This window comes from Cervus canadensis, chromosome 3, assembly GCF_019320065.1.
Source record: "Cervus canadensis isolate Bull #8, Minnesota chromosome 3, ASM1932006v1, whole genome shotgun sequence".
NCBI classification, from domain to species: domain Eukaryota; kingdom Metazoa; phylum Chordata; class Mammalia; order Artiodactyla; family Cervidae; genus Cervus; species Cervus canadensis.
This window is the reverse complement of record NC_057388.1, coordinates 83,038,122-83,065,305: the sequence shown is the minus strand read 5'-3', so window position 1 is coordinate 83,065,305 and position 27,184 is coordinate 83,038,122. Positions and strand designations below refer to the sequence as shown.

The window sequence follows — 27,184 nt, the reverse complement described above, 5'->3', positions numbered from 1 at the left end:
CGGTTTCCAGCTTTTAAAGGAAATCTCCACACCTGTTTCTCCATAGGCGGCTGTACTAGTTTGCATTCCCACCAACAGTGTAAGAGGGTCCCCTTTTCTCCACACCCTCTCCAGCATTTATTGCTTGTAGACTTTTGGATAGCAGCCATCCTGACTGGCGTGTAATGGTACCTCATTGTGGTTTTGATTTGCATTTCTCTAATAATGAGTGATGTTGAGCATCTTTTCATGTGTTTGTTAGCCATCTGTATGTCTTCTTTAGAGAAATGTCTGTTTAGTTCTTTGGCCCATTTTTTGATTGGGTCATTTATTTTTCTGGAATTGAGCTACAGGAGTTGCTTGTATATTTTTGAGATTAATCCTTTGTCTGTTGCTTCAATTTGCTATTATTTTCTCCCAATCTGAGGGCTGTCTTTTCCCCTTTCTAATAGTTTCCTTTGCTTGTGCAAAAGCTTTTAAGTTCATTAGGTCCCATTTGTTTAGTTTTGCTTTTATTTCCAATATTCTGGGAGGTGGGTCATAGAGGATCTTGCTGTGATTTATGTCGGAGAGTGTTTTGCCTATGTTCTCCTCTAGGAGTTTTATAGTTTCTGGTCTTACATTTAGCTCTTTAATCCATTTTGAGTTTATTTTTGTGTATAGTGTTAGAAAGTGTTCTAGTTTCATTCTTTTACAGGTGGTTGACCAGTTTTCCCAGCACCACTTGTTAAAGAGGTTCTTTTTTCCATTTTGTATTCTTGCCTCCTTTGTTGAATCAACCTGCCTGACTTCAGACTCTACTACAAAGCCACAATCATCAAGACAGTATGGTACAGGCACAAAGACAGACATATAGATCAGTGGAACAGAATAGAAAGCCCAGAGATAAATCCACGAACCTATGGACATCTTATCTTAGATATGTTTTTAAAACAGGGGTGTCTGTGGTTGAATAGACTGGGAGTGGATGTGTCTCTGAGAACATCCCAGACCTGGAAACTGAGACATCTCTATGGCCTCTCTGCCCTAGACCTGCTCTTGTTTTCACTTTTTGATGTTCTTGTTCAAACCATATGGTGTAAGAACAGTATACATTTATAAATAAATACACTGTGATTGTAGACTTATTCTCTGTAGGTAACTTCTTTTCATCTCAGATTTATCAGTTTCTTGGAGGAAATGATGGACCTGAATTTAGAAATTCAAGTCTCTGGACCCTTAGAGAGAACAGAAGATAATTTTTCACTGTGTTTGCATATCTGATGCAGTGATCAACCTCAGTGTGATGGAATATTGTACAATTCTAGTTATTTCTGATTTTGCAGTGTTTTCCTTTTAACAGTTGAAGAGATTTCTAAAATGAGTGTAACCATTCATATCCTTTTTTCAATTCTTCCTTTCAGAAGATTTTCATTACTTATAATTTAATTTTACATTTTTGTTTACTTAAGGTACCTTGGTTCTGGGTAGCTTTTAAAGATGGTAAAACAGGAAGCTTCATCCAGGGCAAAGTGAGTGGTGGACAGCACAACGGGAGGGCTAGCTTGGGCCTTCTGCCTTCTCAGGTGGTGCAAGTTCTTGACCAATTCTTTCTTTCTTTCTTTTTAAACAAATTTTGGCCACACTGGGTCTTGGCTGCGCACTTGGGCTTCTCTGGCTGCAATGCGTGAGTTCTCCAGCTGAGGCATGTGGGGTCTCAGTTTCCCAGCCAGGGATCAAACCTGCCTTCCCTGCATCAGAAGGCAGAGTCTTACCCAGTGAACCACCAGTGAAGTCTGTCCTTCTTTCCTTCTTCCTTCCTTTCTTTCCTCTGTTTCTTCCTTCCTTTTCTTTTTCTTATTTTGTTGTTGTTTTGTTTTCCTGAACCCCAAGTGATTAAAGCTGATTTTGGCCCTGATGACTCACAGTAGATTCTCCACATGTTAGAGATGGAAGGAACCACAGGAATCATCTAGTCCAGTCCTTCCTGTTTTATAGGTGAGGAAACCGAGACCCTAAGAATATAACCACTTGTTCAATGTTACACCATTTGTAGAAAGGTCAGGTCTTCCTACACTTAGTAAAACATTTCATGCATTATGTGTATTACCAAAATACATCTTTATAACCCACACATACAAGTACAAATACTGGCCAAGGTGTTTCTTCAGGCTCCCTGTCACCAGAGGTCTGCTGAGCCCTGCAGGCCCCCTGGTATCTAAAGGCCATTATTCTTGTGCCATTTACATTTCCTGCTTCACACACGCACTAACACCTTCCCATTCCATATGTTATTCCACAGGTGCCTGCTGACCAATCTGATAAACTGGTAATCAATCTGCTCACAGGAGATGTTGAAAGATCCAACAGGAAAAGATTCTCCCTCTATGTTGCCACTTGGCAGACATTGCTAAGCTGCTGCTGTTTTCATCTCAACCAAATTGCTTGGAGTATTGCCAGGTTAACCTGACTCTGAGAAAACTGCGTTTTCTGTCGGTGTGCTTCAGGTTTTTCCTAAAGAGTTCAGGGTTCCTTGGTTTGGTCTAGGTCCTTGTTGGTCACTTCCCCACTTTTCCTTTCTTAGGGGAGTTTAGTCATGAGATATCTGAATGGATGAGAATTCAGGACTCATGCATCATCACTCTGAAGTCCCATTAGGTTGTCCTTTCCTCTGGGATGAGGATTTAGTTTTGATGTATTTATTCAACTCAAAACAGACTAGTATGTTCAAGGGTCTGCTGATCCAGGTGAGTAGCCCCGGGGCCCTTCCTAGAAGAGTTCAGAAGAGTTCAAGAGTTCACAGCACAGTAAGGAAAATAACAACTGAATGCATGACCAAATTCACAGGACCTGAGGACAAACGTTCTCTTATGAGACTTTATGAGGGGGTTCAGTTCAGTTCAGTTCAGTCGCTCAGTCATGTCCGACTCTTGGTGACCCCATGAGACGCAGCACGCCAGGCCTCCCTCCCTGTCCATCACCAACTCCCGGAGTTTACTCAAACTCATGTCCATTGAGTCGGTGATGCCATCCAGCCATCTCATCCTCTGTCATCCCCTTCTCCTCCTGCCCCCAATCCCTCCCAGCAACAGGGTCTTTTCCAATGAGTCACCTCTGGGGTAGATATTGCTAAATGGTTAGGAACATGGACTCTGAGGCAAGAGAACTTGGGTTCAAATCCCAGGTGAGCCCATTATTGGCCATGTGACTTTGGGAAAATTCATTAAATGCTCCTTGCCTCAGTTTTCCCATCTATAAAATGGGGGATAAAAATAGGGCATATTTCACAATTGTTAAAATTAAATAGCTAAATGCATATGTTATAAAAATAATTATGTATTTAATATTATATCAATAATATATTAACTTTATACTATTACCATATATAAGATTTCTCATTAGAGAAACATATACTATAATTATCTCATTTGATTTTCACTTTGTTTCAGTTCAACAAACACAAATTGAGCCACTTTTCAGGTTCTGTGCTGGACCCTGGAAATGCTAAGATTATAATAATACAACAAGTTTTGTGCTGGTCCAGGTGTTTGGAGTTCTACTTGGGAAAACAACACTTTCATGCCTCTCTTGATTGACTCTAACTCAGTCAGCACCAACTCTGTGCCTTGTAGACAATGAGGATGAAGAATCAGATCGACAACAAAACCTTTCCTTCAATCGATCCACACATCATGTAGTGCAAGGGCCATGTTTCTGTAATACAGCTTTACCCCTGAATTATTTCTGTGTATTATTCCCCCTCTGCAATAACTTTTAGGGAAGGTCTCTCGCATTGCAGGCAGATTCTTTACCAGCTGGGCCACCAGGGAAGCCCATAACTTTTAGGGAAGGCTTTTAAAAAATTGATTCCTCCGAGTCCTAATGTTTAACTAGCATGGTCAGAGCACATTTTTATAGAAAGAGATAATTAACTTGATTTCATCATTACATGACTACCCCGTGACAAGTTGAATTCAAGGAGCGAAACATGAACCATCTTTCTTCCAAAGGGCAAGCTTTTCCCTCCACAGCATTCTTCTCACCTTCAGAATTGCTACCGTGATGACTAAGGGAAAATCTCTGTCTCCCTGCCCCTTGGATTAAACAGAACATGAGTTAGCAAAAAGTTTTTGGCAAGAACGTGGTTCTAAGTTGACAGGGTGGCCCTCCCTGAAATGTGTAAGCTTTACAAAGAGAGAGAGAGGTTCAGGCAGCACAAAGGAAAAGTGAAGATTCCAGTCTCATGGTTTAAGAATCGCAGATCCAGAGCCATATACTAGTAAGAATTATAGGAAAGAAATCAAAATATAGTCAACAGTGTGTGATAAAACATGCCCCTGTATAGTAGATTACATTCTCTTGGAATAAAATCATGTCTCAAATTAGTCTGATATATCATTAAGTTATAGGGAGCAAATAAAAATGGAATGGGTATTTGAGGCTATGAGAGGCTGAGTTGGCTGGTAGAACCTGACTAGGGATTGTGACTTTTCAGAGACTGAATGTGTTCGTTGCTGGAACAGGGATAGCACGGTGAAGAGCAGTATCACAGGGCTCTGTGTGTGTTAAATAGCAAATGCAGTTTCAGGCACATAATATAAGCTATCAAAAAATAATAGTTATTATTGCCTGTTTTCTTATGTCATAATGAGATTTTACCCAGTTGGCTGAGTTTTGTTTTTGTTTTTTTTTTTTAATATAAAAGAGACTCATCATGTATTTATTGGCCAGGAATTTCTCTTCTCACCCAGTAGTGAAATATGTGTTAGAAGCCAGAAAATAGAAAAGGTAACCCTTCAACCCAAAGCTTTGAAATTATGTAATTATTATCCAGATGTTTTTTAATTTGTTCGGATAAAAATTGCAATATACATTGAGGCAAAAAAGATTAGAAATCTAAGCCTATTTGTAAAAAGAATATCAGTCACTGTTCTCATTCGGAATGAACAATGCCATTTGGCACATGCTATGACAACAGTCTGGAAAAATGGAGGACAAGTCTATGATTACGGTCATTGTCATCTACAGGGACTTCTAAGAAAGCAGCTTCCTTTAATGAAGCTTCACATAATACCAGTGAAAGAGGGAAAAATGAGGAGGGGAGAAAGCTGAGGGCATGAGGGTAGCTGAGCAAACCTTCTGATCGCAGAATGAGAAGTCACAGTGGAGAGAGGACTAGAAGAGAAGATACCAAAGGACTCACTTGAACACCAAGGAAAGAGGAAGAATACTAACTGTCTGTGATTCAAGGCTGTCATTTTATAGACTGCAGGGAACTCGGTAGTGATAGTTGTCCTATAGTTGCTTCATGTGGGTAGGAAGTGAAGTACTGTTTTGCATGGACTGTGTACCACTGGTCAGATTTCTTCAATGATTTATTCCCAACTTTGCTAACATAGCTTGGCATGTGAGAAACTGCTCTCACAGCAGTCATAAATCTTCTAAAAGTTTTGTTTCATTGTAGGGAGAAAATTAAGTGTCCATTCCGATAGCAATCAGAAAGAATAAATCCCATTTTAAGCACATATTTCTTGCTGTGAGCTAATAAATACAATTTTTACTAGCCTGTTTCTTTTTTCTTGTGAATAAATTTTGAGTTGCTGCTCTAAGATATTCGGAGTAGGCACAGAGCCATAGAGAGAAAAGCAAAAAAGATTGTGTATCAGAGACAGTTTCTTTTCTTAAAATCATTCATATTTGTATGCCGTGGTCATTGATGCTTAGCAAGTTGTGAACCTGTGGGTGTATTGACAATTCCATTTTTAAACTAATAGTTTATAGGGACTGTTAGGTTTGTCCTTAGGCTCCTGGCGCCCCAGGGCAAACTTTTATTTCCAAGCATCTGCTCACCACTTAATTCATAATTATTATTCTGGATACAGCCGGAGCTGGTAGCAGTAGTTCTAAATTACCACTTTGGACAAGCATATCAATGATGAATCCTCATTTATGACTGATGTCTCTGCTGAAAGGATGATTTCTGATGGTGTTTACATCTTTCATCTGTGATTGATAAGTCACGAACCAGTATAATTTTGCTGTAATAACTAAGATAATGAATTTTCCTATTGTTTTTCTTTTTGTTTCCTCTTCAGTTTTGGGAACACTTCAGTCTATTTTTTTTTTCTTTCTTGTTATTAATAGCATGGGTAGTTGCGCAAGTTACATTATATGTTAATAGATTATTTCTTAATGTATTAGGAATGAAAATACTGCATAAAATGGGGGTATTTGATAGATATAAATGTTGAAATCCTGAGAGTTGTGTTATACTGGTAATAAAGGCTCCATCACATTCCAAAGTTTAAGACTTCAGTCCTAATGATGACTACTTTAAAAAATCTCTTTGGATGGCACTTACAGGTCAGTGCTCAGAAGTATCCTGGTTGAATCTGTGGATTAGGCAGCCCTTATTTGAAGAGTTTGGAGGGTTTGCACAATGAACACCAAATATGATGCTGGCTGGTAGTCTAAAGCAAGACACAGTGACCAACTCTACCATGGAACTGAGGGGAAGTAACGCTTATGAAGTGGTCCTCTTGGTGATCACTGCTGGTAAAGTCATGAGATCTGATGATACTCTCCCAGCTGGGACATCTGCTGGAGACAAACTCCACTCCCAAGCCAGCCTCTCCCATCACTTGGCAACCCTGTGGGACAGAAGGAGATGAGGCAGAGATTAGAATGATGCATCTACAGACCAAGGAGATACCATAATATACATATATATATAAGTGAGAGTTGCTCAGTCATGTCCAACTCTTTGTGATCCCATGAACTGTACCCTACCAGTCTCCTTTGTCCATGGAATTCTCCAGGTCAGATACTGGAGTGGATAGCTGTTCCCTTCTTCAGGGGATTTCCCAACCGAGGGACCAAACCCAGGTCTCCCTCATTGCAGGTGGATTCTTTACCATCTGAGCTACCAGTGAAGCCCTATATATATGTGTGTGTGTGTGTGTGTGTGTGTGTGTGTAAACATGAAAGAAAGTGAAATTGTTAGTTGCTCAGTCATGTCCGACTCTTTGGGACCCCATGAACTGTAGCTCACCAGGCTCCTCTGTCCATGGAATTTCCCAGGCAGAAATACTGGAGTGGGTAGCCATTCCCTTCTCCAGGGAATCTTCCCAACCCAGAGATCGAATCTGGGTCTCTTACATTGCAGGCAGATTTTTTACCATCTGAGCCATCAGGCAAGCCAGGGGGTAAATATACATAACATGAAATTCAGAGTGATGTCAAGTCTATGAATTAACAGGATGGCAAAGAAAATAGATTAAGGTTTTCTTTGAGACACAAAGAGAAATATCTAGCTACTTCTTTAATACTTCTCTCTGGTGATGATTTTGGTTCTGAAAATTATTTTCCTTTCCATTCTGTATAAGAAATACACTCAGGTGCTGTTGGAATGCTTGTAACTCAGACTCAGGACTCTCAGATCCCAGTAGGACTGTTCTCTTGCTAAAGCTGGGGGGCAGGGAGTGAATAGGTATAGATATTCAGCTCCAGAACCTAGTGTTATTTTGCCCTCAGGGTCTTTTGGGAACAGAATGTATGCTTCTATACTTCCACTAATACCAATGTTTAACCTCTACCCAATAATTTGTTGTTTTCCTTCTACTTAGTAGAAAGGATTTTTAGATACATCTTTCTTATTTAAAATTCCTTCCTCCTGTTTTCCCACTGGGTTTTTAGTTAAAAAGTCGACCACTGTTTTCTACTTTGGTAGGTTTTTGTCCAGAGAAAGGACACGGTGCTTCTATTTCAACTCTATTTTGAGGCTTTTTTTTTTTTTTTCCCAATAGAAGAATTTTTAAAAGAAAAAGTTTGCCTACTGGGGTAAATGATTTACCAGCTAGGCAAAAGAGCAAGGAAATTGCTCACATTAAACCTCAAAACATTCAAAGTTCTAGTATGCCTGTGAAGTTTAGCTCTTAGAACCTCAGATACTCAAGCCCCCAGAACCTAAAAAGAAGCAGTACTATATGAGCAAATCATTTCTATTTCTAGGATTTAAACAGACAGTAACAGGCTTTGGAAAATTTTTTAGAAATTCATGTTTAGATACTGTCTATAGGTAGCTATTCAAATTCCTAAATTTTGCTCATTAAAAATTCTTGTCTTACAGTATTTACATGGATAGGTACCTCCCCATATGTATACCAGTTTACCAGTTTATATATACAAATGTGGATGTGCACACACACACACACACACACACACACACACAGAGCCTTTTCCCCCAGAGTTTTACTTCCATCACCATACATGATACACACAAAATATTTTAAACAAAATTTATCAAGTCAGATCAATGCTCAGATTAGCTTATGTATAACCAGCTCACAGACTAATAGCCCTCACATAAAAGAAGACCATGACACAGCAGAAATTCATCTGTACCTCAACTGAGATACTTATTATGGATTTCATTTCAAAAATACAATTATGATGGCCATTATTACTTTAAAAATCTGTATTTAAGCACTGAGGCTGGTTAGTCAGAAAATGTTTTCTCATTTCTTCACCAAAAGTTATAAGAGCTTTGATACAGGGTTTTTAAATATTTAGAACCAGAGGATCTTAATATAAGAAGAGCAATTATTGGAATCATCAGAGAACTTTCCAACAGAATATTGTACTTCAAAAATGGTAATAGTTACAAGGTATGATCCTATCAGTTTGTCCCTAATGATCCATGTTAAGAATGAATGAGGAAAGAATACATACTTAGCTTGGAAATGGAAGACAATAAGCTGCTTCTTGGCTTTTGATATTGTTTCTTATTTCATTGATATTGAAGCATAAGTAACAAACACTTTGCTTAATAAGTGGCAACATTTTAAGTTTTACTTCTTTCTGTGGCCCTTGGTAGTGTTTAGGAATAAATAAAAATCTCCAGTACTAAGAAGAGAAAGGAACTGGAGGCATATTAGCATTTCTGCTGGTTAATAGGATAAAGCAGATTAAAAAAGGTGCAAGGGCCCCACAATGTAAGTCAGAGAAAGTTATCACTTGAGAGAACAGTAGAAAATAGAAGGCCTGCTAACAGCATTGGCATCAGGGAAAACTGAGAAACTCACAAAGTAGATTTGTATGTTCTTCACATCTCATGGCAATGTATACTCAGGTCTCCTCCATTAAGTGCCCACCACCCTCCCTGCCTAAATCTTCTTAGTCCTTCCTTTCTAACTGAAAAGTAACCACTTTTTTCTATTATCTGCTCAGTTCTCTCCAATAGATAATTTGCCAAATTGCTCAGTGTTAACAACAACAAAAATATATCTAAGCATCAAATAATAAGCAGGATACTAACTGCATAAAAATTACCCCAGTGACTGGGCTTCCTTCCAAGTCTCATGTTTAAAGATGACAGCATTCCAATTACTTCCTCCAATAGCGGGGACGTCTGGACAGATTAAAAGGCAAAACTTTGGGAGCTGGTTCGGGGAAAGATATCTAAAATCAGGTATTTGTTGTTGTTCAGTCGCTCAGTCATGTCTGACTCTTTGTGACCCCATGGACTGCAGCACTCCAGGCTTCCCTGTCCTTCACCATCTCCCAGAGCTTGCTCAAAACACATGTCCATTGAGTTGGTGATGCCATCCAACCACCTGGTCCTCTATCATCCCCTTCTCCTCCTACCTTCAATCGTCCCATCATCAGGGTCTTTTCCAATGTGTAGGCTCTTCACCTCAGGTGGCCAAGTATTGGAGCTTCAGTTTCAGATTCAGTCCTTTCAATGAATATTCAGGATTGATTTCCTTTAGGATTGACTGGTTTGATCTCCTTGCAGTCCAATGGACTCTCAAGAGTCTTCTCCAATACCATGGTTCAAGAGTATCAATTCTTTGGTGCTCAGCCTTCTTTATGGTGCAAATCTCACATCCAACATTACTACTGGAAAAAACCATAGCTTTGACTATATGGACATTTTTTGGCAAAGTGATGTCTCTACTTTTTAATATGCTGTCTAGGTTAGTCATAACTTTTCTTCCAAGGAGCAAGCGTCTTTTAATTTCATGGCTGCATTCACCATCTGCAGTGGTTTTGGAGCCTAAGAAAATAAAATCTGTCACTGTTTCCATTGTTTCCCCATCTATTTGTCATGAAGTGATGGGACCATAATCTTTGTTTTTTTAATGTTGAGTTTTAAGCCAGATTTTTGTTCTCCTCTTTCACCTTCATCAATGCTCCTTAGTTCCTCTTCACTTTCTGCCATAAGGGTGATGTCATCTGCATACCTGAGATTATTGATATTGATATTTCTCCCAGCAGTCTTGATTTCAGCTTTTGCTTCATCCAGCCCAGCATTTCTCATGATGTACTCTGCATATAAGTTAAATAAGCAGGGTGACAATACACAGCCTTGATGTACTCCTTTCTCAGTTGTGAACCAGTCTGTTGTTCCATGTCCAGTTCTAACTATTGCTTCTTGACCTGCATACAGGTTATGCAGGAGGCAGGTTAGCTGGTCTGGTATTCCTATCTCTAAGAATTTTCCACAGTTCGTTGTGATCCACATAGTCAAAGGCTTTAGTGTAGTCAATGAAGCAGAGTAGATGTTTTTCTGGAAATCTGTTGCTTTTTCTATGATCCAGCGGATGTTGGCAATTTGAGCTTTTGGTTCCTTTGCCTTTTCTAAATCCAGCTTGAACACCTGGAAGTTCTTTGTTCGTGTACTATTAAATCCTAGCTTGGAAGATTTTGAGCATTACTTTGCTAGCATGTGAAATGAGTGCAATTGTGCAGTAGTTAAACACTCTTTGGCATTGCCCTTCTTTGGGATTTGAATGAAAAATAGTTTTGAGAAATTCCTTGAGTCACATCATACACATATTTCTGCTAATTTTATGTGGGTTTCTTTCATGACTTAGACTTTGAGAACACAAGAAAATCAGATGGTTTTATAGTCTTCCAGTTATTAGCTTTTATTTTTAAATTAGACTGGGTGTGAAAAATCAGGATTCTCAGACTTGTTAAAGGAAACACAGATGAACATTAATAAGAGATTTTTTTCATCCTTCAAATTGCTCCTTAATTTCTTATTTGATGTTCTCATATAAAAGTATCTTTCTCCATTCTAATAACATAATGGTCTCAAGTTCATGTCCTGTACAACTTGACTTCTAAGAATACTTGCACACATACACAGACCCAACTGAACGTAGTCATTTCAGGATGAACAGGATATGCGCTTTAGAATTTCATGATAGCAATAAAAGCTTACATTTAATTTGACTGAAACTGAAGGAGTTGAAATTGTTTATAAATAACTCATTACAAACATTTTCCTTGTTGATCTTTTAAATTTTTCTTAAAAAATTTGGAGTTTGACAGTTTTAGAGATCATATACTTTATTCATGTTCTTAAACTAATTCAATAAAACTATTAACATGATAGCTTTGTACTGAAGAGCATTAATTCCTTTCATTAAATATATTATTAGATACTTTCCTTCATTGCTAAAGTCAAATACAAAATTCTGTTTTGACTATACAGTGATTGTTCTTAGTAAATGAATATTTATTCTGTTCTTCAGATGGTGATGTGCATGACTGGAGAATGATGTCTGCTTTTTAGTTGTTTTGACTTCGGTACAATTATTTTATTAAGCATCTCAGTAAAACCTGCACAAGGCACATGAAAAGAGTGAAAGTACCCTTTAGAAAGCAATTACCCCAACTCTGATATCCTTCATCACAGATGAACGTGAAGTTTACAAGCTTTCTTAATGGCTTCTCTTTGATAATAAGTATAAAACATTTATGAATAAAACCATTAGGTTATTTCACTTTCAGACTATTGTTCTCTGCTATTTATTTCAAAGACAACAGAGAGACAAATAGAGATGCATTTTAGTTTGTTTGGATTTTATCTTCAATGACTTCCTTTCAGCTTTTACTTGTTCTAGACTTTGGTTTAATTAAGAACCCATAGTAGATGCTGTATGGTATTTCCCAAGTTGCCCTTCCAGGAATGAACCTTGAGAGACTTATTATTTAACGGCTCTCAAGTGAGTGCCTCTCTGGGAAAGGCCCTTCACCAAAGACAGCCACCCTGCTCAAGGCCACACCCTTTCCCTGAGCTCAGCCTGCATCATTTGCCTGGTTGAAACAGGAAGATTTCCTCCTTGCCTAGGTCAGGACCACTGTGAGGGCAGCATCCTGATCCAGAGTACTCACATGATTGAGTGAACCTTTTTGTAGTTTCATCCTCTTTGCCCAACCTTTTTACACTCCCCTGCAAGCTTTCTTAATAAACTTCCTGCATGCAAATGTCCATTTTGTGGAGAACTGAACTTACACAGCAACATGTAAGTTTTAAAATCACAGTCATCTTTGGACAGTCTAGACCAGAAAGTTTGGGGTATGGGACGAGATTGTTAGGCAACAATCACAAAATATTTTTTTCTCCCCAGAGAGGACATTATAGATGTAGTCTAAGAGTTATTATTATCTTAAATCTTCCCATGAAGTAACTGCAAGCAATAGACTCTTTCTGAAAGAGCCATGGACAGGAAGAAGACAATTACAGTTCGTTCCTCCCTTCAAATAGTGTGGTACCTCAGGCAGGTTGGCATCTTCATGAGAAACTAGACAGAATTCTCTAAGTTCCCTACTGATTCCATGGGCCTGTGATTTTTTTCTAAGTGATGGAAGAACTACCATTTATCCTTTGCTATGAAAAATTATTGGGATGATACTTATTTCTTTGTAGTTTTCTCCAGTGAGAATGCCCAAGGCACACAACAGGAATGAATGAAAGATTTTCAAAATCAATTTTCAAAAGGATTTCAAAATGCGATTCACTATAGCCATTAAGGTAATGTTTCTGAAGGAATGGTGCTCAGAGGCAGGACAGTGTGTGAAACTATGAAGGGGAGTCTGAGCAAATGGCATGTCAGTGAGTAGAAAGAAACTCCCAGAAGTGAAAAAGAGCCCACAAAAATATGAAAGCTTATTCTGTCTTTCCTCTTCCAGGACTTCTTCCTTGGTAGTCTATGTTAATTACAAATACTCCTGAAGACTTCTGCTTTGGCTCTGACAGACTAGTTTATAGCAGACCAATCAACTTTCCAAGAAAATTGGAAAAGCAAAAAACTAGATTAAAATACACATGCATGCACGTGCTCACACACACACCACCCATTATGTGTTTTAAGACACTAGAGAAATTCTAAGGCAGCAAGTACTTGAAAGTCAGATAGCTGAAGAGAAGAGAAGGAAAGTAAACCAACACAACATTCTGTGATGCCTTTGCTCTCAAGGTATTTGCCAATTTGTAACTGAAGGATGACTGGTCAGAAATCAGACCAGAGCTTGAGACACAAAAATGGAATTCAGTGATCATTATGGAGCAGAGAACTAATTAACAATTTGGATTTCAGTTTTGACTCCTAACAAGTTATTCTTGTAATAGTAACGATGAACCAGAAATAAACTGACCTGCACTGCAAGCTAAACTCAGCTTCAAACTAAGCTCAGTTTCAACTTCAGACCAGATTAAGGTGAATTTTCCTTACCATAACTGCTTACTAAAAGAAGCAAGATGTCCCCAGAAGTTTGCATACCTATGTCCAACATTCACTTACAAATTTACCAAGCTACAGGAAACAAGAAAAAAATGACTAATAAAAAAATTTAGTAAAAGTCCTCAGAAGTTTCCAATATTGGAGTTATCAAATACCCACCTTGTGGTAACTTGCTGTATTAATATCTTTGTTTTCTCCACCTTCCTAGGACCTGTGTTTTGTTCAAAGTGATATGAGCTATTAATAATTTCACATAATAATTCATGCTAATATACGGAGGACTTTTCAACATCTCCTTGAACCATTTGATAAACTTCAGTATTGTTTTTAAGAAAATAACTAACTAGTTGTATAACCCAAAAAAGCTGGTTGACATTTCAGGCTATGTTGGAGAGAAGAACATTGGCAATATGTGAGGGCACTATTTCAGGGACATAAAGATTGCCTTGGGACCCTCTGGTGGCTTTATGTCAGATATCCAGCCTGATCCCATGAATGTTAAACTGTTTACAAGCCCGTATGATTTTCTGTCTGATCTGCATGCTATTACTGTTCCATGCTTTGAGGACCTCTTATGTATTTCATGCAGTTCTGTTGTTTTAAAACACTGATGAGATATTACAATGGAGCAACTCTAAACCTATCAAACTGCCACAACCAATGTCAAGTCCACCAGGGCATGATTGCTGATGTAAGGCATGCAGATCTGTGTTCGCTATGCTCCAGTGGAGACAGGTCTCGCTGAACGAATCTAGGAATCTGAAAAGATGAAGGGCACAAGGCTCTTGGTTTGTTTTTTAGAGAAAGGAGACATGATACAACATTTCTGAGTCTAGTAAAGGAATGCTTTATCTCTTCTTTTTCTTTTTTTTTGGTAAGTTGTGATGTTGAAGGTAGAAAAAACAAGAAGGAAAACAGGAAATTCTGTTGCAAGATTGAATTCTATTGAGCTCAATAGAGCTATTGTTCTGTCAGTATTGACACTGCAAATTCCCATCTTTTGGTATTTATAAAATCCAGTTAGACCTGAAACAATATACACTAGACTCTAGCTGGCAAGCAATTTCAAAAAAAAAAAAATTGAATAATATGTCTTCAATTATTTTTAACTCTAGGCCTTGCAAATTGTTCTGCCACCAAACTACTCTGAATGTGCCCAAGCTCATTCGACTTGACAGTGAAGTCAATTTCTTTCAGATATGTGTTTGGTATATATAAGTGTGATAAAATGCTCTTCAGAGGTACTTTAACTTGGATAAATGTAGACATTAAACTTCATCACTACTTTTAGGAAATATTGTCTTTAAGATAGATTTCCTATTGCTTAAATTAAGCAGTTTTAGTAAATACTTTACACAGGCTTCTCTGGTGGTTCAGACAGTAAAGAATCTACCTGCAATGCAGGAGTCCTGGATTCGATCCATGGGTTGGGAAGATCCCTTGGAGAAGGGAATGGCTACCCACTCCAGTATTCTTGCTTGGAGAATTCCATGGGCATAGGAGTCTGACAGCTGCAGTCCATGGGGGTCACAACGAGTTGGACACAACTAAGTGACTAACACTTATAACTGAACTTCATTTGAGTAATGCTCAGCATTTAAAAGATCTGAAAATACAGTCCTAAATTAAGATCTTAGGAGGCAATGCTAATTAAGTATCATGGTCCCCGTGCTAGTAAGGGGACCTGGTACTCAAGTATTAGGTTGGCCAAAAATACCATCTGATTCCACTTACAAGAGGCACCTAGAGTAGGCAGATTCAGAGACAGACAGTAGGATGGTGATTGTCAGGGGCTGGGGGCAAGGAAGAATGGAGAATTATTGTTTAATGGATACAGAGTTTCAGTTTGGCAATGTGAAAAGAGCCCTGGAGATGGACGGTGGTTGCACAACAGTATGAATGCATTTAATACCTCTGAACTGTACACTAAAATGGTTTTAAGGGAAAAAATTTATGTTATATGTATCTTAGCACAGTAAAAAAATTAGGGGGGAATCTTCCTGCCAATGTGGAGTTTATTATTTGGTAAACTCCATTAACACGTTCCTATCTGTAGGTCGCAAAACGATATTGGTAATAGTTTTCTCCCCCTCCCACACTCTTCAGGGTGAAATATGACCAAAAGAATGTTGATTTTTAAAAGATTCTGAAGAAATGCAATGCAAATTTTAGTATTCACACATCAGTGTAATCCTTTAGTGCATGCTGTATACTTAGTTGCTTCAGCTGTGCCCGACTCTGCGACCCCAGGGACTGTGGCCCACCAGGATCCTTTGTCCATGGGATTCTCCAGGCAAGAGTGCTGGAGTGGGTTGCCATGCCCTCCTCTAGGGGATCTTCCCTACCCAGGGATGGAATCCACGTCTTCTGCGTCTCCTAGCATTACAGGCACATTCTTTGGTACTTACTGTTAATAGGGTCCCTTGTGTCCTCTTAGGTCTGTCCCACTGGAAAGGGAGCAGTGGGCAGGGGAAATCCCAAGAGAAAGAATTTGCATGGGGAGGACTGTTGGAAAAACCGAAGTTTAGGGGAGTTCAAATTGCCAGGACTCACTGCCAGCCTAATGGGCCCAGCATCCTTCCTCCTGCTGCCCATTGCTGGGGCCTCCTGGGGCCACTGTAAGAACCAAGAAATGAAAGAGAGAACCTTTTGATTCCTCATTTGCTTGTCTTGTAGGATGCTTCAGTAAGGGCCTTAGAAATACATCGGTCCTGGCTGCCCCTCCCTCAAACTGAATTATTCCTTACTTTTGACCTGTTCTCATAGATTTTCCTCTTTGAAGATGAGTGATGTTTCTGTGGACCACTTGCATCAGATTTATCTGTGCCTTAAAAAAAATGATGGTTCTTAGAATCCTTAGGAATCTGCATTTTACTAATAAATGCTAACAAGAAATGAATGAAATAATTATTTTCATATTGATTGACTATCAGACAAGTCCAGCTGTTGTGCAAGATGCTGGGGATGAAGTAATGAACAAAATAATTCTACTTCTCACCCTCATATGCAGTCTCTAGCATAGCTCACAAAAGATGGGTTTGAGGAACACAATCAAAATGTACTAAGAGAGTGTGAGGGAAGATGATATGCAAGAAAACATTAATGGAAGTAAAAGAAGTTTCTGAAAACAGGGTAAATGAAACAATCAATCATCAAAGGTATAACTAGCAGTGGGTAAAGGTACTCATTGTAACATCAAAAAAGTAACCAACAGAAACAAATTGCCATGTACATCTATTAAATTTTAAGGAGAGAAAAAAGAGTTTCTGGGTTTGTTTAATAAAAATTTTAAATTTTAGACAAAATATTATGTGTATATGTATAGATACATTTTTCTGATGAAAGGATCCAATGTTTTATCATTTTTATTAGAGATGTCTGACTCTAAAATGTTAAAAACCTTTATTGTAGTAGAGAATGTTTTCCACAATTTTTAGAGCTGTGTTTAATTTAAAAGGCAGTTCTCAAATTGGGACTCTATTAAGGACTTTAGAATAACCCAAGATAAAAATTATCTATCTTAAATGTATCCGTAGTGTCCCAGTGTTTTCTATCCTGCATTGCCACGGTTTTATTTAGCATCCAGCCCCCATACTGGGAGACTGTAGGAAATGCACTCCCATGTCCCACAGTGTTTGTGAGGGCATTGGGGTACACGTACAGAGCACTTCTCTTCTCCCCTCTTGTTCCAGATGCTGCTGAGGGCTTCTCTGACATACCTGGTCATCTCTGTACCACAATGGATAGAGGCCAGCCAGCTTCACACCAAGATAAGCCCGCCTTCCCCTAGGTCTCAGCAAATTGTAGGCTATGGTAGGGAATGGCTAGGAATGAATCTTCCAAGTAATCTTAACAACATAAAGATAACCTTGGGGCTTCCCTGGTGGCTCAGTGCTTAAAGAATCCACCTGCAATGAAGACATGTGTTCGATTCCTGGGTCAGGAGGATTCTCTGGAGAAGGAAATGGCAACCAAATCCAGTATTCTTGGCTGGGAAATCCCATAGACAGACGAGCCTGGAGGGCTGCAGTTTGTGGGGTTGCAAAAGAGTCAACATGACTTAGCAACTGAACAGCAACAAAGATACCTTTGAATTGTTTATCAGGATTCACTACTCCCAAGAGCTACCATCCCTCTGAACTTTTACAAAGATTTGTCAGACTCATCCCCAGGCTTCGAGGTCCATGCACGTCCCTCTCTGTCATCAGCACTTCCTCTTTCATGTCACCATTCTCTCATGCCCTTCCTCAACCCCAGAATCCTCGATCGTTCTACTTCCCCCAGATCAAAATTACATCTTTTGAAGATGCCACTCAGTCCACAAATAAAATCATATTCCTATTATTTAGTGGAGCTGTTCAGTTAGTCTAGATTACCTCTCTCTTTCCAGAAGAGGCCTTGCTTTGGTATAAGTGTTTCCTAAACAAAACAGCAGCCTTTAGTTCTCCCTGTAATGCAAAAATAGGGGCTTTTTTTTTTTTTTTTAAGTACCTTTTATTTTCCCTGGTGGCTCAGAGGTTAAAGTGTCTGCCTGCAACGCGGGAGACCGGGGTTTGATCCCTGGGTCGGGAAGATCTCCTGGAGAAGGAAATGGCAACCCACTCCAGCATTCTTTCCTGGAGAATCCCATGGAGAGAGGAGCCCGGTGGGCTACAGTCCACAGGGTCACAAGGAGTCGGACACAGCTGAGTGACTTCACTTCACTTCACTTTTTTATTTTCTGCAGAAATTTAAGTAAACAAAAAGAAAAATAATGAGCTGAGAGAACAAGAAGAAATTCTCGGATGAAGAAAGGAGCAGATGGTTGTTGATTATTTTAGTTAATTGTTCAACCAAAAGCTGGGCTCTATTCAGTTCCCTCTTCCTCCCCACTGAATTGGATTAGGCTGAGAAAGCAGGGGTCAGATAGAAGGAAAGCCAAAAATTGTTAAATACTTCCTCTGTTACAGAAGGGAGCAAAGTTGTTGAGTTTGTTTGTGAGGCAAAATCAATGATTAATTTGGAAAAGGTTTTGGTAAGTGACTTCATTTGTTTATTTCAGCATGTTTTCAAAAACAACATAATAAAAGTTTTAATGTTACAAAACTAAAAGCAAGTCTATATAACAAATGGAATCATAGATAATAGACTCAACCCTAAAAAAGTATAAATTTACATAAAGTCAATAAAGAATGACATATGCAAAAAAAAAAGGAATGATCTGTGATAGGACTAGCATAGGGACTACATCTGTGAATAAGGATGTCTAAATCACTCACCAAAAATAGGGTAGTGTATATAAATAAGGAATAAAATACAATAATTTGTATTACTATAACACTGAAACAAAAAACACTAAAAATAAAAGGTTAAGGAAACAAGAAAAAATGAATGTAAGTTTCAAGTGGAATTTAAAGCAAATATAATAGTAATAGCTAACATTTGTATAGTACTGATTTTATGTACATGTTCAAGTGTATCTCTTAAATATTTAATCCTCATATAAAGTCTATGTGGCATATACAGTTATTATCATCATTTTTCAGGTAATGAGATCGAGTCACAGAAAGGACAGATAATTTGAGCAAAGTGAAGTGAGAGTGAAAGTCACTCAGTCATGTCTGACTCTTTGCGACCCCATGGACTATATAGTCCATGGAATTCTCCAGGCCAGAATACTGGAGTGGGTAGCCTTTCCCTTCTCCAGGGTATCTTCCCAACCCAGGGATCGAACCCAGCTCTCTGACATTACAGGCAGATTCTTTACCAGCTGAGCCACAAGGGAAGCCCAATTTGAGCAAAATCACACAGAAATACTAGGCCTGAGATTTATGCCCACAGCCTCCTCCACGAACTGTGCTTATGTGTTTTTTTTGGTCCTATTTGTGCCAACTTTAAAATAAAACAAGAATATAGAGAAAATAAATCATTAGTAATAGGAAAGAATTTATATTTACCAAAATGTATACACCATAAATAAGAATTATTCATTTTTTAGCACACATTGTTTATATATTGAAATTGCCTGTATAATAGAAAACAAAGAAAGTTAACATAAATCTAAATGCAGACATCTGAAGAATGTATTTTCAGACCACTGTTCAATAAAACTAGAAAAAAAGTAAATTGAAAGAAAATTGACATGCAAAATTTTTTAAAACTATTCAATAAAGTAACAATTGGGCCAAGAAATCAATAAAGATTAAGGAATAAGTCAAGGAAACAGCAATAAAATGTTTCCGAAATGATAAAATATTAACCCTTGTATAAACTTAAACTCTATGGAATGAGGCCAAACCATAAATCAAAATGAATTTAGTAGTTTTAAAAATATTTTTGATGTGATCAAAAGTATAGAAGATAAATTAAGTATTCAACTTATTATCCTAGGAAAATTAACCAAAAGGAAAATTTAGGACAAAATTTGTTGTAATAAAAGCAAAATAAAATTTCATGTTGAATAAAATTTTACAGGGAAGAAATATGTCTTTAGCTATGTTCCTAACTTGATAAGATTCTGCACTGTTTTTATATAGGTTGAAATCTTTGGTGAGCAATTTTACTCCCATTCTTTCAAAATTCCTTGTTAAAATCTTATTAGTAACTTTGATAATTTTAGGAAACTAGACATGAATTTTCCAAATTTCAATCCCAATTCTTAACTATATTTCTTTTTCTTCTTTGCAATTATTTTCCAAATAGGTCAAGCTTTCATTTTGCCATTTGAGAAAACAAAAAAAATTAATGAAACCTGACAAGTTCCCTTTGAAGTGCTAGGAGATAAAAATGGTTTACTTAACCATAAAAGGTAAGAATTTACTGACAAGCTGGCACTTATTTGTTAAGGGAAAATGATACGTTTACAGTGGAAAAACTTGACTTATATCACCTTAATGAAGTAATCACAGTTAACATGACCAGTAATGGGACAAAGCAAAACCATGTGTCTGCCGATAGGACGCAAGGAGACAATGTCCATTCTTTGTCATTGCTGCTGAAGATGATAACCTGAGTCTAACTGTGAGAAACCATTGGACAAACCTAAATTGAGGGTCATTCTATAAGCTAACTGGCCTATTCTGTTCCAAAATAGCAAACTCATGAAAAACAATAAGAATCAAGGGTGGTTTCAACTTAAAGGAGACCAAGAGCACATAATGGACATGACTGGGATTCACAGCAAAGTTTGAGTAAGATCTACAGACTAGATAGTGGTCTTAGAGCTGTGTTAGTTTTCTGATTTTGATAATTGTATTAATACAAGAAAAAATTATGTAAGAAAAGTGTAATTGACTGAAAGAATGTCCTCAAACAATCTTTACTAAAGGAATTTTAAAAGTTGTGCTTCAGACAAAGAGTAATCTCAGAACAATCTGACATGAGCAAAGGAATAAGGAACAAAGAATTTGCTTAACTAACATTGACTAGGAAATAATAACAACATTGCATTATGGAATAAAAGGAAAACCACCACAAGGAACTAAAATACTCAACAATATTAAATAGTTCAGATGTGTTTAGAGTGCTAAGACCTTTGCATTGTAGGACGGATAGTAAGTATTTTCATTGATTTCAAACTTTGAGAAGCTCAGTGCTCATGATAGAAAGCTTAAGGTAACTACTCTAAGAATAGGAATGTGGTATTTATCTCCAAACTTATAGTGAAAAGAGATGGAATAATAAAATATAATAAATGTTTTAAAAAGCAAGAAAATAGAAAAAGCAACATTGAAAGTGAAACCAAAACCACAAAAATAAATTCAAATATATCAATACCCATTATGGACATAAACGGAATAAATACAGCGGTTGAAAAATTGGTGTTTTGGGTCTGTTGATGTTTTTTCTCGAATGGATTTAAAAACACATGCAATACAACTCAGTTATATCTTGTTGATAAGAAGTACATCTAAAACATAATGATCCATAAATTCTGAAAACCAATGAGTAAAAATAGATATTCCTAACCAAACAAAAGTTAGTATCTTAGTATCATATAAAGAAAATTTAAAAAGAATGTAAAAGGATATTCCCAACTAAATGAAAATTGATATACTTAGATTAACATCATATGAAGGAATGTTTAAGGCAAAAAGTATTTTTAAAGATAAACAATATCATAATTTTTAAAGTATTAGTTCACCATATTTTAAACTTGTATGTATCTAATAACAAAATTTCAAAGTACATTAAGAAAACATTAAGGATTTACAAAAGAAATAGAGAAATCCAAAATATAATGGGATATTTAATCATAGTTCTGAATAATTGATGAATTGAGCATACAAAAAATTCTTACATTTTTAAAAAATGTAGACCAATGGTCTTATGCTTAAATGTCATTGTGGTTGTCCACATTCGTAAACCATAGCTAATTGTAAAAGACTCTCCACAGAAATCCTCTGGACAGAAGTAAAAATGTGAATAGAAATGACTTACAAGACAGGGCCAGTTTGATATAATTCTTTTATAATTAATAGTTGCTGGAAAATGGAGTCTGGCCTGATTTACAATTATATCAACATTCACAGAGGCTGACTATAACAAATGTAAGGTTCACTGTGACTGGAAGTTTTTTTTTTATTACACTTTACAAATAGTGTTCTCTTTTAGCTGTGGAAGTCAAAGAGTCTCTTTTGTGGATAGAAACTGTAATCAGGTTTTCATGTCATGCTTCCACATACAGTGCCCAATCTTTAGATGCTGTCCAGTTTCTTTAATATAAGACAAGAGACTCCCAGCAGGACCATGTAGATGAAGACCTTCTGTAGGCAGGAGATCACATCTTGGAGCATCTTGTTTCCTCTCCTTGCCCAGTTTTATCCGAGGCTCTCAGTACGGACGGTTGCAGCTCTGCCTCAGTGGGCTTCAAGCCTGCGCCTTGCTCTCTCTCCTTCCTACCTGAAGCCTGGACACTTTTAACTTCTTCAAACCTCGGTTACTTCTTAAGCAGAATGGAAACCATAGTTTCTAATTGATTGCATTGTTGTGAATCCTAAATGAGATACACTCAGAAAACTTTACCCAGAGATATTAACATTCTCCCTACCCCTCACCGTGGTCCTTAACCCCCTGTTACCCACTGGGACTAAACAGCCACTGATAACCCTTCCACACGGGGCATGAAAGGACTGAGATCCATCACCTCCAGGTGATGTCACGCTACGTCAGGTGCTTCCCTATCTCGGGCATCTACTCTCTCCCCTCAGTGTCCCTGCTCTGGGTCATAGTCGGGTAATTTAGATGCCAAGCTCAGCAGCCAGGGAGGCTGCATCACGCTTTTCTTTCTGTAACCATTGCTATTGCTATTGTAGTGTTTTGTGTGCGCTGAACACCAGATCACTATTATTATCATCATCGTTGCAACTGATGACAATAATAAAACAATGTCTGGGGCTTTGGCGGATGATGTCCACTCTCCCCAGGCTGTTTGGCTGATTCTATCCTGTCCTCTCCGCCTGATCTAAAACAGATCCCTGAGTTGTCTCTTAGCTGATAATCTCTCTCCTACCTCATTTGATTTTACTCATTTTTTTTCCCCTCCAGATTTTAAATGATGAGCAAGCTCTGTACAGACTCTTCTCAAAACTGATTTAGTTTAGATTCAGCAGCAGTCTTGCAGGATCATGGAGCGAATGCTAAGTTTAATGCCACAATCATCTCAGCTCCTACAGAGTATTCATTTCATTGTCAGCTGGTGGGAACAGGCGATTGCCGTGGTGGAAGGCTGATTCCCTTCAGTAATGAAGTAAGGAAGGCACTGGGACATTTTCATTTCTGAATTCCAAGTGAGTACATATTGTCATTTCAGATGCTATTCCAAGAGCTATCATTTGCTGGAGTGCATCTGGTATCACATTTATTTACAGCATTCTAATTTTTCTTTAAAACTTAGGGAATGTGGGAAGAAATTGAGGTTATTGATTTTGGATATGTAGAACTCAGCTAGTAAGATAGGGTCCAAGTAATATTCTCCAAGGGAAAAATGCTCAATTTCTCATCATTTCTTATACTGAAGACAGTATTGGCAAGAATAATTGAAAACAGGTAATGGGCAATCAGCCAGAGGGTTTATTTGATAGCAAAGAGACATCCGAGTCCCAGGGAGAGAAAATCAAGTTGTAAGGGAGGTGAAGTCCTACCACGTAGTAATAATGGAAGACTGTGCACCTTTTTACTTTGATACTGAATCATCTCTCATCCTGGGCTAACTGAGAAGAGGAACACAATTTTATTGTATAAAACATAAAGGAAAGAAAAATGGAAGAGTTGTGTAAGATAATGATAATTGCCTTGCCCTGAGAAAAATCCACAGTACAAAAGGAAACTGTAACACAATACTGAAAAATGAACTCAATATAATTAAACAAGTAACCGAGGATGTAAAAGACAACCACAAAGCGGAAGCTGAAAATTGTCAACAATAGCATATAACGTTAGATTAAAATAGGGTGATATTTTTATAAAAAAAATAGGGTGACATTCAAGGAAAAATGTGTGAGCCAAGGGTTTTACATGCGATCCTTCAGTTTTTATAGCTATAGAAAACCAGTTTTAACCATGTAAGAACTTAGAATGTTGCACTTACAATTTTTTCCTGAGGAACCTGCCAGAGAACAATCAATCAAGAGATAATTTTAGGGACTTCCCTGCTGGTCCAGTGGCTAAGACTCCATGGTCCCAAAGCAGGGGGCCCAGGTCCAATCCCTGGTCAGGGAACTAGATCCCACATGCCACAGCAAAAACCCAGTACAACCAAATAAATAAATGAATATTTTTTAAGAGATAATTTTAGCAAAGCCCTTCTAGTCAACATTGTTGCATGTATTTAATTATCCATCCAAGAGTAAAATAAAGATGAGAATAAGGGTGGAATATTAGAATGTAAATGTTAAATGGTTTGAGTAAATAGAAGCTACTCAATGGTTTAAGTAAATAGAAACAACTGAAAAATGGGAGAGGAAAGGATAAAGTTAACAAATATGAAAAAGTTATAGAGAAAACCTTAAAATACTTTTGAAATGTACATTATATTTGAACAAATGGAAAGGTATTCCATATTCTTTGAAAGAATAAGCATCATCAAGATGCTAATTCTATCCAAGATAATATAAACTCTAATAAAAATACCTTTTTAAAAAATGACAGGATTAGATGAACTGAGATTAGATGAATGAGATGAAAAGGTTATATAAAAAATTTAATGAAGCTCAAATTACTATGGAGAGAAAAAAACAGGAGAAAAAGGGCAATGGGAAGTAAGAAGATTAGCGGGGATAGATATTAAAACATACTACATAAACCTCTAATTAAAACAGTGTGGACTGGTGCATGGATTTCTCTGGTGGGTCAGTGGTAAAGACTCTGCCTGCCACTGCGGGAGATATGGGTTCCATTCCTGGGTTGGGAAGATCCCCTGGAAAAGGAAGTGGCAACCCACTCCAGTATTCTTTCTTGGAGAATACCATGGACAGAGGAGCCTGGCAAGCTACAGTTCATGGGGTCACAAAGAGTCAGACACAGCTTAGCGACTGAGCACGCACACTCAGAGTGATGCGTTAATATAGACTGACTGACATTCTAAGGAAACACACAGAAAACTAAAAAATTAGATCCAAGTGTGTAGGACAATGTATGTATGCTAAATCAATGGTGAAAGATAAATTTTTCAATTGGAAAAATATTGAAAAAAGATAAAATTAAATTCTAACCTCCAACTATACATAGGAATAAAATCCACTGATTGAACAGATATCTGAATATTTAAGAAATAAAAAATTCTATAAAAAAATTCTATAAAACCTATGTATGTACCAGAAAAATAATGAATTCCTGTATCAACTAGAAATGGAGAAAGCATACTTATGACTAAAGCACTTGACATTATTAAAGAAAAGAGAAAAAAGTTCAACCTCAAAAATTTATAAGGCAAATAAAAAAGTTTGAAAGGAGAATAAGAGATTTAGCGAGGGAAGGAAAAGATTTGCTTTGCCACTGTAGTTAGTCTTTTGCCTTCCCAATTTGATCTTAAATAGTTTTGAATAAGGAGTCTGGATAATATGATTTCTAAAGTTCCTTCAATATTAATGTTTCAGATTTCTAGCATGCCTGAACTACCCAAAGACAGGAAAAAACCAGTTACATGTTTGGTTGAATACTGGTCTTTTTATTCCCTTCTCAGTAATCTGAGTATTTTCTTTTAAACTCTTCACCGAGTCATAAAATGCAGGCCCTGTTCCACTGTTTCTTCTCCCGATGGCCTTCACTTCTTATTACTCCTCTCAATATGGAGATCCTGCCATTAGCCCATGAGCAGTTATTCAAATCTCATGGATCAGAATTTCTGTTTCCTCAAGCCCTCCAGCATCCAGGACCTTTGGAATTTAACAGTGAACAGAAAGCAGTTGATTGAGGTCCTTGTGTTTATGGGGTGAGGGTGATGCAGTTAACTCAGGGCTTTTGCCTTGGGGAAGGTTGTAGGGAAGGAAAATATCCAATAACAGGAAATAAGTTCCATGACCTTGACTATGATGTGTATCAGTGGTAATTTGTGAAAATAAAGTGTAAGAGGATGAAGAGACAGATGTGGAAGAGAAGCAATAGTTCTATCAGAAATAGGAAGTCAATTCTAATTTTATTCTAGATAAAGATACAACTTTTAGCTATTTAGAATTTATCACAAAAATTGTTTGAAGTTGCTTAAAACAGAAGATGTTCTTCTTTTTTTTCTACTAAAGTATAGCTGATTTACAATATTGTGTTAATTTTAGATGTATAGCAAAATGATTTAGTTATATACATATTATTTTCCATTATAGGTTATTATAAAATATTGAATTTAGTTTCCTATGTTACATAGTAAATCTTTATTGCTTATCTATTTTATGATAGAGGTTTATATCTGTTAATCCCAAACTCCTAATTTATTCTCCCATCTCTTTCTCTTTTGGTAACCATAAATTTGTGAGTCTGTTTCTGTTTTGTATGTAGAGTCACTTGTGTTATGTTTTAGATTCCACATATAGGTGATTACAGTATTTGTCTTTCTCTGCCTGGCTTACTTAACTAATTATAATATTCTCTGTGTGTGCTCAGCTGCTCACTCATGTCTGACTCTTTGCAATCCCATGGACTACAGCCCACCAGGCTCCTCTGTCCATGGAATTTTCCAGGCAAGAATACTGGATTGCCATTTCCTTCTGCAGGGAATCTTCCCCTACCCAGGGATAGAATGCGCATCTCTTGCATCTCCTGAATTGGCAGGCAGATTCTTTACCACTAGTGCCAAATGGGGAGCAGGTATAATATTCTCTAGGTCTATCCATGTTGCTGAAAATGGCAATATTTCATTTTTTAAATGAATGAGTAATATATATGTACATATATATATATCACATCTTTTTAAACCGAGCATCTGTTGATGGACACTTGGATCATTTCTTTGTCTTGGCTATTGTAAATGATCCTGCTATGACTATTGGGGTGCAGGTATCTTTTTGAATTAGAGTTTTCATTTTCCAGATATATACCCAGGAATGAGATATCTGGGTCATATGGTAGCTCTATTTTTAGTGTTTTAAGGAACCTGCATACTGTGCTCCACAGTGGCTACACCAATTTACATTTCTACCAAAAGTGTTAGGGGGTAGAAGACCCATCTCTAAAGGAAAAAAAAAAATCATATGGTATGTGAGACTGAAGGTAATTATATA

General features: G+C 37.5%; 1 long non-coding RNA gene across 1 annotated transcript in view; it reads right to left on the bottom strand.

The window, feature by feature from the left end:
• LOC122438586 overlaps positions 1-27,184 on the bottom strand; it is a 50,185-nt gene that overhangs the window by 3,041 nt on the left and 19,960 nt on the right. The window contains exon 2 of the long non-coding RNA XR_006268591.1: positions 6,320-6,608. This is a non-coding gene — a long non-coding RNA (uncharacterized LOC122438586). The remainder of the gene's footprint in view (positions 1-6,319; positions 6,609-27,184) is intronic.